Source organism: Rhinoderma darwinii, unplaced genomic scaffold, assembly GCF_050947455.1.
Source record: "Rhinoderma darwinii isolate aRhiDar2 unplaced genomic scaffold, aRhiDar2.hap1 Scaffold_4501, whole genome shotgun sequence".
NCBI classification, from domain to species: Eukaryota; Metazoa; Chordata; class Amphibia; order Anura; family Rhinodermatidae; genus Rhinoderma; species Rhinoderma darwinii.
In genome coordinates, this window is record NW_027463937.1 from 82861 (window position 1) to 93037 (window position 10177).

At 52.3% G+C, this 10177-nt stretch overlaps 2 non-coding genes across 2 annotated transcripts; both read right to left on the reverse strand.

Moving 5' to 3' along the window:
* Window positions 1–3382: 3382 nt before the first annotated feature.
* LOC142716448 (U2 spliceosomal RNA) lies at window positions 3383–3573 on the reverse strand. Its single transcript, XR_012871670.1, has one exon. It is a non-coding gene; the product is annotated as a U2 spliceosomal RNA (small nuclear RNA).
* A 1336-nt stretch (window positions 3574–4909) lies between these two features.
* Window positions 4910–5097, reverse strand: LOC142716455 (U2 spliceosomal RNA). The gene has a single exon (XR_012871675.1). It is a non-coding gene; the product is annotated as a U2 spliceosomal RNA (small nuclear RNA).
* Between the last annotated feature and the right edge of the window lie 5080 nt (window positions 5098–10177).

Sequence of the window (10177 nt, forward strand, 5' to 3'; positions counted from 1 at the left end):
TCTGGACTCGTTGGATCCAGACCAGACGGATGGACCATACTTCCAATCCTTTTTGTAATTTTCATATCTCATTGTATGGGGAATGCCGCACTCCTGCAGGAAAAATACAGAGGCTGCCAGGCAAGATAAAAAATTGAAGAGAGCAACCCTTCTCACTTTTGACTTGGCGCCCCTCACGTTGAGGGAGATTCCCATGAGCTCAGACATCGTGGAGAGTAAAAGCAAAATTCTGATTTTAAAATAATAAATAATAGGCGTACTTAAAATCAGATTGCTCCTCCACCAGCAATACCCGAAACCTCACTTGAACTCATGGCCCCGCCCTCATCCGACTCAACTGAAAAGAGGGACGAGGCAGGAGAAGAACTACTGTCGCTGAGAGCTGAGCCAGCAACACTCACCTCGTACACGGGGAGCCCAGACTCGCACAGCCTCACCTGGGTCTCTCTCGGTTGACCGACTGGGTCCATGTCTGGTGGGTCCCCCAAGGGCCCCGCCTCTCCCCCCTGGGCCCGTGAAGGCCGGTCTAGAGGGGGAGGTTGTGCGCATGGCGGGGTGTCCGATAATACGGAGGGAGCAGTGCCCGTCCTCCTCACCAGTGCAGGCGAGGAGGGGGTCCCAGGAGGAGCCACATCTTTCCGCACGGACGTATCCATCTGCTCCTCCCCTGTCTCCCTCCTACTGGCACGTTCTTGCTTCCCCTTTTTACGGGGACCCACCTGTACCCAGTCTTCTCCTTCCGAGTCGGTCTCTAGAGACCCAGGATTAGGAGCAGGCCCGGCACCGCCTGAGCAACCAGCCGTCTGGGATGCCACAGGTTCATCGATGGCCTGCTCCTTTTCTGCCTTCCTCTTGGCCTGCCGTTTTTCCTTCGCGCTGGGCTCATTTTTATCCCCTGAGGTCGCTGGCTGAGAGGCACCTGTTTTGGCTTCGGCTGGCCGTACCCTTGAAGCCCAGGTACCTCTCTGCTCTTTCGCCGCAACAGCTTGCTCTCCTCCTTGAGGACGGGACTGCTCTGCTGGTGGAGCACGTGGGGGCACCTCGGGTTGCTCATCTTCTTCGCCTCGGTACCTATGTGGACAAGCATAATAAAGATGACCAGTTTTTTGACAAAAATTGCATTTTTTCTCTTCTGTACATTCTCTCATTGTGTGTTGTTTACTTCCACAGTTCCTGCAGGTGACATCGCAGTTAAAACTGGTATGTCCATAGGTACCGCAGGCCCTGCAGAAGTTTGGCATTCCTGAGAAATAGAGGTCGCCATTCACATTCCCAAGTTTAAAACGAGCAGGTGGTAGCTTCGTTTCTTGGGTGGAGGGGTCCTTTATTAGCGTAACAATAAATTTCCATTTGACGGTCCACACACCGCACTCGTTCATAACTCTCCCCAGCAGCTTAACGTTCTTAAAGTATGCAGCAAGAAACGCAGCCACTTCCTGATCTTTCACGTATGGGGAATACATTTTAATCACTACGAGTTTGGTTACTTCAAAAGCGTGTTCAATTACCTGGACTCCCAAGGCCATGAGTTCACCTTGTTGCCTCTCAGCTTTTCCCATGGCATCACGGAGGATTCCTTCTCCCATAAAGGTCACATCGTACACTCCACGCCTTGGGTAGTCCTGGATCGCCAAAATCTCGTTCTTGTGGACCGCCAACCGCTTTTCCAAAATATCGTGGACAAGGAACTTGAGACCACGAGGACCGCCTCCACCCTCTGCCAAGATAAATCTTGCAGTATTCTTCAACCGGGCGTATACCGGCACCGCATCAGGTCCGCCTGCCATTTGCGTGGCCAGGTCGGTACCGCACAGCTTGCGCTGCGCCCTTTGGCTTTAAGGAGACACACCAAAGGGCTGGGGGGGGGATCGCAACTCGTTGCTCAGGACTAAGCCTCTCTCCCAAATAGCAGCACGGGGGTGAAGTCCAGGCGAACCTGGACGATCCCCCGAGGCCGAGAGAGAGGGTACCTGAGCACCTTCTGACCAAAAACCTCCTGTATAAATACACTTGGTCTTAGCCAAAAGGCCGAGAAGCGATAACCCGAGCGGCCCTTGCCTTGCCCGAGCCTGTCCCATACTGCTGTTCACCCCTTGCAGCGATTGATTCAGCCTACTCCTAGGCAATTCCATGGGGCCCTGCAGGCTCACACACATTTACAGCTACTAAGCGGGAGGGAGGTGAATAAAGGCCGGAGAGGAAGCTACACAGGATTTGCTTCTTTTGCTTGCACCACAATGCAGTGCTGAAAGAGGAGGAATCTACATAAAAACGCCTTCCTGGCAACGCCCAAATGCCCTCCTGCCATGCAGATAAACACTGGCAGCGGCAGCAAGTGCATGCCCACAGCCACCCCTTGTTCCTTCACACCTTGTATCAGCTGTAATCCAGTCCAGTCCAGTCCAGTGCTGCCTGCTGAGCAGCACTGACCAACACTGCCTGGGCCCAGGCTTTTATCTCTGAGGCAGGCCCCATTATGATGTCAGAAAGCTGGCTCTGGAATCCTGAGGGCTCCACTATGACACGTGCAAAGTTCCGTCTGAACTTTATATAAGACGGTGCGGCTCAGTCAGTCACTCAGTGTTGCCTGAGAGGGCAACACTGCAACAGCCGGCCGCCAGGCTGTCTTTTTTTTGCACATTTATTTGCCTCCAGGAGGCCACAAGAGGGAGACAAGGGACTGCAAAATGGAAAATAGGCATCCACCAACTTTACAGACAACTTCTCTTTGCTCCTACAACCTCCATCCTTGCACAGTTTGTTATTCTTCCAGGTAACATAGTAACAAATCCAAATTGCTGCTCTCTTTGTAGGCAAGCAAGGGTTTGTTGCAACTGCAATTCTTACTTCTTCTTGGAAATGTAGGGACGACAGTACATTCCATCACATCCATCTAGTGTACACAGGTAGGTCCATTGTGGCGGGCGGGCTGCTTTAATGGCTGTTTGCTGTTCCCCCTACTCCACTCCACTATTTGACTGTGGTGCTGCATCAATCAATCAGTGGCTGGCTCAGGTGCAGCTCTTTAACCTACCTAAAAGGGAGGGCGGAGAGAAGACAAGGAAGGTGAATGAGCTGTTCCAATGTGAAATGCCGGAAACACAGAAACACAGAAGACACACACACACACACACACACACACACACACACACACACACACACACACACACACACACACACACACACACACACAACAAGAGGTGGCAATGTATTAATTAATTGCATTTAATAAATGAGCTCATTATCACACATGACTGTACAAATGCATTGTCCAACAGGTGTTGAAATAATGGGATTAAAAGGGGAGATCCCATCAGAAAGACAAAAACAATAGCAAACACAAATAGCACTTTTGGAATCTGATTTTAGTCAACACATAAGGGAAGGGTGCACCGGTCCTGGAAATACTGCAATACCAGGTCAATGCGTGGAGTGGACAGAGCAAGCTCTATTTCCATCTCCCTGTTCTAAAAATCCATTTAATATATGGTCCCCAGATAGGGGACGTATCAGATATTAAACTGATAAGAACAGATACTACACTTGATCTTAGCCAAAAGGCCGAGAAGCGATAACCCGAGCGGCCCTTGCCTTGCCCGAGCCTGTCCCATACTGCTGTTCACCCCTTGCAGCGATTGATTCAGCCTACTCCTAGGCAATTCCATGGGGCCCTGCAGGCTCACACACATTTACAGCTACTAAGCGGGAGGGAGGTGAATAAAGGCCGGAGAGGAAGCTACACAGGATTTGCTTCTTTTGCTTGCACCACAATGCAGTGCTGAAAGAGGAGGAATCTACATAAAAACGCCTTCCTGGCAACGCCCAAATGCCCTCCTGCCATGCAGATAAACACTGGCAGCGGCAGCAAGTGCATGCCCACAGCCACCCCTTGTTCCTTCACACCTTGTATCAGCTGTAATCCAGTCCAGTCCAGTCCAGTGCTGCCTGCTGAGCAGCACTGACCAACACTGCCTGGGCCCAGGCTTTTATCTCTGAGGCAGGCCCCATTATGATGTCAGAAAGCTGGCTCTGGAATCCTGAGGGCTCCACTATGACACGTGCAAAGTTCCGTCTGAACTTTATATAAGACGGTGCGGCTCAGTCAGTCACTCAGTGTTGCCTGAGAGGGCAACACTGCAACAGCCGGCCGCCAGGCTGTCTTTTTTTTGCACATTTATTTGCCTCCAGGAGGCCACAAGAGGGAGACAAGGGACTGCAAAATGGAAAATAGGCATCCACCAACTTTACAGACAACTTCTCTTTGCTCCTACAACCTCCATCCTTGCACAGTTTGTTATTCTTCCAGGTAACATAGTAACAAATCCAAATTGCTGCTCTCTTTGTAGGCAAGCAAGGGTTTGTTGCAACTGCAATTCTTACTTCTTCTTGGAAATGTAGGGACGACAGTACATTCCATCACATCCATCTAGTGTACACAGGTAGGTCCATTGTGGCGGGCGGGCTGCTTTAATGGCTGTTTGCTGTTCCCCCTACTCCACTCCACTATTTGACTGTGGTGCTGCATCAATCAATCAGTGGCTGGCTCAGGTGCAGCTCTTTAACCTACCTAAAAGGGAGGGCGGAGAGAAGACAAGGAAGGTGAATGAGCTGTTCCAATGTGAAATGCCGGAAACACAGAAACACAGAAGACACACACACACACACACACACACACACACACACACACACACACACACACACACACACACACACACACACAACAAGAGGTGGCAATGTATTAATTAATTGCATTTAATAAATGAGCTCATTATCACACATGACTGTACAAATGCATTGTCCAACAGGTGTTGAAATAATGGGATTAAAAGGGGAGATCCCATCAGAAAGACAAAAACAATAGCAAACACAAATAGCACTTTTGGAATCTGATTTTAGTCAACACATAAGGGAAGGGTGCACCGGTCCTGGAAATACTGCAATACCAGGTCAATGCGTGGAGTGGACAGAGCAAGCTCTATTTCCATCTCCCTGTTCTAAAAATCCATTTAATATATGGTCCCCAGATAGGGGACGTATCAGATATTAAACTGATAAGAACAGATTTTTTGATTGAAAATTGCTTTATTGACAATCAATCGTCATCATACAAACATTACTGCGACGCAGCGCAAGCCATGAAGCAGCAAATAATAAATAATAACAGTCGTCAAACATAACATGACAGTATAATACACAGTACAGGCTAGCCTATGCTATACATTACACCACATGCTACACTAACATTCTTGCATTCACTAAAGCCAAACAACAAAGCATTACAGACAAGTGATGGGATAGGGGAGTGGGTAGGAGGGGATAGGGAAGGGGGAAATCACAGGCCCGAAGCTTTATTGAAAGACAACACACAAGAAGGGAGAGTGGGGGGAAGGGGAGTATCAGTCCTCTTCCTCATCGACGTCCGGGCTGTCCCAGGTGGAATAGTCTCTGAGCAGGCTGTGGATCAGCCTGCGGCAGTCCTGGACGGACACACTCTCTCTCCGCAAAATCAGACGGTTCCTGGCGAACCATATAGCGTCCTTAAAGCAGTTCATAAGGCGCCAGGCTTCCTGGATTGCTCCATCCGTGGTATTCCCAGGAAATAGTCCATAAAGTACCGAGCGGTACGACAGTCTGTTCCTGGGTACTGAGTCCTTGAGTTCATGTTCCAAGGCTTTCAACAGACCCTGTGCAAAGGGGCACTGCCAGAAAATGTGCAAAGATGTTTCCTCCGTGAAGGGGCACCTGGGGCAGTACCGGGTCTTGCACAGGTTGCGGGCATGCATGAATGACCTAAGAGGCAGTCCTCCCTGGATGGCCATCCATGAAATGTCCTTGTGCCCGTTGGTCAACCTGCCAGATGACACGTTAGTCCAAACAGTCTCCAACGTGTCGGCATGAAGCCCTGGAACAGACTCCAGTGAGTCCTTTGCTCTGATGTGCTTGTGGATCGTCTTAGGTTTCCACAAGTCGGGCTTAAGACCCTCCAGTTGATGCTCCCTCACAAACCGGACGACATCTCCGTAGAACCAGGGAGCGTGCCAGTTGTAAGGGAAGGAGCTGTCCCACTTGTCCCAGCCAAAACCTCGCCAGAGGGGAAGGAGGAAGTAGCGGGACATGGCCTTGCCCGCAGAGCCGTTTGCTGTCCTCAGAGTCCTACGAACACAGTCACATACAAAAGCGATCCGCAGCAGAGTGGGAATGTCGGGTATACCCTTCCCACCTTTGCGGGGCTCCTTGTACATAACAGTCCGCTTTACTCTGTCCATTTTCGAGCCCCAGATGAAGTGAAACACAGTCCTGGTAATGGCCCTCGAGACGGTGGCAAGAGGGGGCCATGCCTGTGCAGTGTATTGTAGCACAGGCAAGACTTCGTTACGCAGGACCATTGCTTTGCCCTCAATAGTGAGTTGTCTGAGGCTCCACAGTCCGATCCTTTGGTTGACTTTGGCCAAGCGTTCTTCCCACGACTTTAGGGCTGCACCTTCCTTACCGAACCAGACTCCCAGAATTTTGATGAAGTCCGGCTTGATAGTAAACGGGAAGGAGGCAGGAGAAGGCAGGTACCACTTTCCGAAGAGCATGGCTTCCGACTTCCCGCAGTTGACTTTTGCCCCTGACGCGCGTCCGAACTCCTCACAGGTCTGGACGAGTGCAGTCACCGAACTCTGGTCAGCGCAGAAGACGGTCACGTCGTCCATGTACAGCGAGCATTTGACCTCGAAGTGTCCTGGACCTGGTGCGGTGATCCCTCTGATCTCTCCATTCTGCCGGATAGCCTCTGCGAAGAGCTCTATAACACAAACAAAAAGGAGAGGTGAAAGAGGACAGCCTTGTCTAACCCCCGACGATACAGGAAAGGGGTCAGTCTTCCAGCCGTTCACCAGCACCGAGCTGTAAATGTCGCAATACATCAGGTTAACATACAAACAGAACAACCTGCCAAGCCGCAGCCTACGCAGAGCCTTACCCATGAATTCGTGAGAGACCCGGTCAAAAGCCTTCTCCTGATCCAGACTGACCAGGGCCGCGTGTGTACGGCGGCTTTGCATGTAATGCACCGTGTCCCTCACCAGGGCAAGACTGTCGGCCACCCTACGGCCAGGAATGCCGCAGGTTTGGTCCGATCCGATGATCTGTCCGATGACAACCTTCAGTCTGTTGGTCAATACTTTGGCGAGGATCTTGTAGTCCACGTTCAGGAGAGAGATGGGACGCCAGTTTTTCAGGTCACATCTCTCCCCCTTCCGCTTATACAAGATCGTGATCATGCCTTCTCTCAAGGACGGTGGCATTCTACCCTCCACCACCATCTCCTCATAGAGCTCCAGCAGGTCCGGACAGATCAAGTCCCCCAGCGCTACATAGAGCTCTGCTGGGAGACCATCACTGCCCGGGGTCCTGCCGGGTCTGAAGGATTTAGCGGCAGAGAGCAGTTCCTCCACCGTCAGGGGTACGTCCATAGCCTCCGTACCTGCAGGATCAAGATGATTAGTGATACCTGACAGGAATTTATCGGCGGCTTCGGGGTCAGTGGTTTTCCGGGAGTAGAGGCTTCGGTAGTAGTCTGTGACGACTCCCATCACCTCCTTCTTCCCAGAATGCATGTTTCCGGTCTCATCTCGGAGTTCCTTCAGGGGCGTGTGGCCGGCATGGAGTTTCCTGAAAAAGAACGAGTTACATTTCTCACCCTTCTCCAGGTTCTCCACCTTGGACCGAAAGATAATTCGCTTGGATTCCTCCTCAAAGTGCCTTTTCAGGCCCTTTTTGGCTTCCTCCAGCTCCTTCCTGACGTCCCAGCCGCATTGAAGGAGGTCTTGCAGGGATCGCAGCTGACGCTGCATCTCTCTGAAGTCTCTCTTCCTCTCACACGCCTGTTGACGACTTTTTGCCTGAAAGAAACAACGAAATTCAACTTTAACATATTCCCACCAGTCACAGGTTTTGTCAAAGAAAACTTTATCATTCCTCCAAACAATATAGGCGTCTCTAAGTTCCGCCAGTACCTCCTCTCTTTCCAGCAGGGCACAATTCAGCTTCCAGGAGCCAGGGCCGGGAGGAAAACCGTGGCCGATGGCACCCTGGAAGAGAATGGCCCTGTGGTCAGAGAAGAAGCAGGGGATCATGGAGTGCCCATGCTGCTTGACTGCCCGGGAGGTGAACACAAAGTCAATCCGAGAACGAAGTGAGCCATCGGGTCGGCTCCATGAATAGTTCACAGAGCCGATCCCCATGGAGCCCACAACGTCCTGCAAGGATGCTTCGGTTACCATCTCGATAAGCAGTTTGGAACTGACATCCAGCTTGATTGAAGTGCCGGAACTTCGTCCATCCTCTTCGATGGGGCAGTTGAAGTCCCCGGCCATCACCACTGCCCTAGTGGTGGCGAGCTGGGTCCGCAGGGTCTGGAATAGTTCCAGGCGCTCAGCCTTCATAGGGGGAGCGTACACGTTGATGAGCCTAATCGGCTCTCCCGCCCAGGAACCGTCTACGACCAACAAGCGGCCGCAGACGAGCTCCTGGACAGAGTCAACAGTAAATACGCTTCCCCTAATCAGGATGGCAACCCCTGCAGACTTACAGTCGCCCCCACCAGACCAGTAGGACGGGCCATGGGTCCACTGCCTGGCCAGGTGATGATATGACCTGGAAGAGGGGAGAGTACATTCCTGCAGCATAAATATATCACTCGACTGCTTGGAAAGAAAAGTTAGCACCATCTGACATCTAGTCCTATCTCTAACACTCCTCACATTGAGGCTAAAGATGTTAAGTTTAGCAGCCATGGGGGAGAATAAAGAAGGTTAGTGCAAACGATACACCTTAGTTACCAGTCCGGTCGGGCGGATCCTCCTCGCTTGGTGGGTCCGAAAGATCCAGCAGGCCCTCTGACAAAAATTGTTCCAGGATTGTAGCCACCTGGATGTCTGTTGTGAAGTCGATGACCTCAGGTTCAGACACGAGTTCCTCCACCATCTGCTCCATTTCCTCCTGCTGCGCAAGGGAATCTTCGCAGATTTCCACGACTTGTCGCTTTGAGGACTCAGCCGCTGGGCTGTCCCTCACCTTTCTCTTCCTCTGGATGGCACCTGAGGAGACAAGAGGGGGAAAATCCTCCAGGGAGAGGACTCCAGCAGCTGGAGAGGAAGATGTTAGTGCTGCTGGAGCTGGGGAGAAGGGAGGCTGGGTTGGGAGAGGTGCAGGTGACAGGACCACTGAGATGGGTGGGTAGGAGAAGGTGAGAGCCTCAGTGGGGGTGACAGGGGTTGGGGACGGGGGGGTGGGGAGGGCCGGGCGAGGGAGGGTGGGAAGGGTAGGGCGAGGGAGGGCCGGGAGAGGGGGGGGAGGGACTGTCGTCTTCTTACCATCCTTCTTTTTCCCGGTCTTCTGTGCCGCTGGAGCTCTGGCTGGGGCGGGGTTCCCTCTGGCTGGAGCTTTCGCTGCTACAGTTGCCCAGGATCGATCCCTCTTCGGGCAGTCCTTGTAAGAGTGGGCTGCTTGTCCGCAGAGGTTGCACATTGTCCGTTTCGGGCAGTCTTTGGTCTCGTGTCCTGTTACCCGGCAGTTCTTGCAGGCGTCCTCCTTGCAGTCCTTCATCGAATGACCCTTCTTGCTGCATCTCCTGCAGATCTGCGGCATGTCCGGGTAGTAGATGAGGCCGTAGGAGTTGCCCAGCGAGAATGACTGGGGCAGGTGCTGGAGGCCGTCTTCCGCGCTTGAATCCTTGTTGAGTCGGACGATTACCGACCACTTGCCAGTCCAGAAGCCGAGTCCGTTCAGGATGTGGGTGGGTTCCCTCACCACTGTGCAGAACCGCTTCAGGAGCGTGGTGATGTCTTTGCCGGGGGTGTGTGGGTTCCGCATTGAGACCGTCACCCGCCTTTCCTCTCTTTGGACAGGGCAGTTGCCCACAAAGCGAGAGAAAGGGGATTCAGGCCTCGCCGCTTTCACCATCTCCCAGTACCTTCTGCAGATGTTGATCGAAGCGAAGGTCACGAAGAACATCCCGGTCATGAAGGCCTGGATGCTGATGGTCTCCGGCTTAGCGAAGCCCTGGTCCAGGAGCATCTTCTGGCAGAACACTTCTTCCGTCATGTCCGGCACTCTCCCGTCCACCTCCTTCAGCTTCAGGGCCACCGTCTGCTTCATCCAGGGCTCCAGGGTTGGAGCAGCCTGGTTC